Below are 509 nucleotides of genomic sequence, written 5' to 3' on the forward strand. Positions count from 1 at the left end.
AAATCTCTTTGGAGAGTCTCCACAGGTCTCGCGCAATAAAGTAGTGATATGAGGTGCTGTCGCAATTCAGAATAGCAAGCTTTACTTGGAAAAGTACAAGCAATTTTTGTCTAGGCAATGACAAGAAATTAGTGGCCCTGTAAAGAAACCAAAGAGGTGCCGCCTAGGTAAAGAAGAAGATGTTGAATAATGGGCAACATTCTCATCATGGTCTCTATCCTTTGTTCTCTCCCCTTCAGACAGGCCAACATGTCGGATGATGACAATATGATGAGATGGGAAACGATTCAAACCACAGTGGTCGCAGTGAGAGTCCAGAGACGTGAAGACTTTGAAAAGCGACCATCTGACCTTCATTTTGGACCAGATTTGGAGTGTGTATTGAATTTAGGTGATTTTACATTAACAGAGTGCAGAAAGTAATATAGCCTATTATGTGATCATGGTGTTCTACAGAGCACCTATGAAATCCAGTTCTGCAGGAGGTCAGGGAGGGAGGGGCCCATCCA

The sequence above is a fragment of the Microtus ochrogaster genome, chromosome 1 (genome assembly GCF_000317375.1).
Source record: "Microtus ochrogaster isolate Prairie Vole_2 chromosome 1, MicOch1.0, whole genome shotgun sequence".
NCBI lineage: Eukaryota > Metazoa > Chordata > Mammalia > Rodentia > Cricetidae > Microtus > Microtus ochrogaster.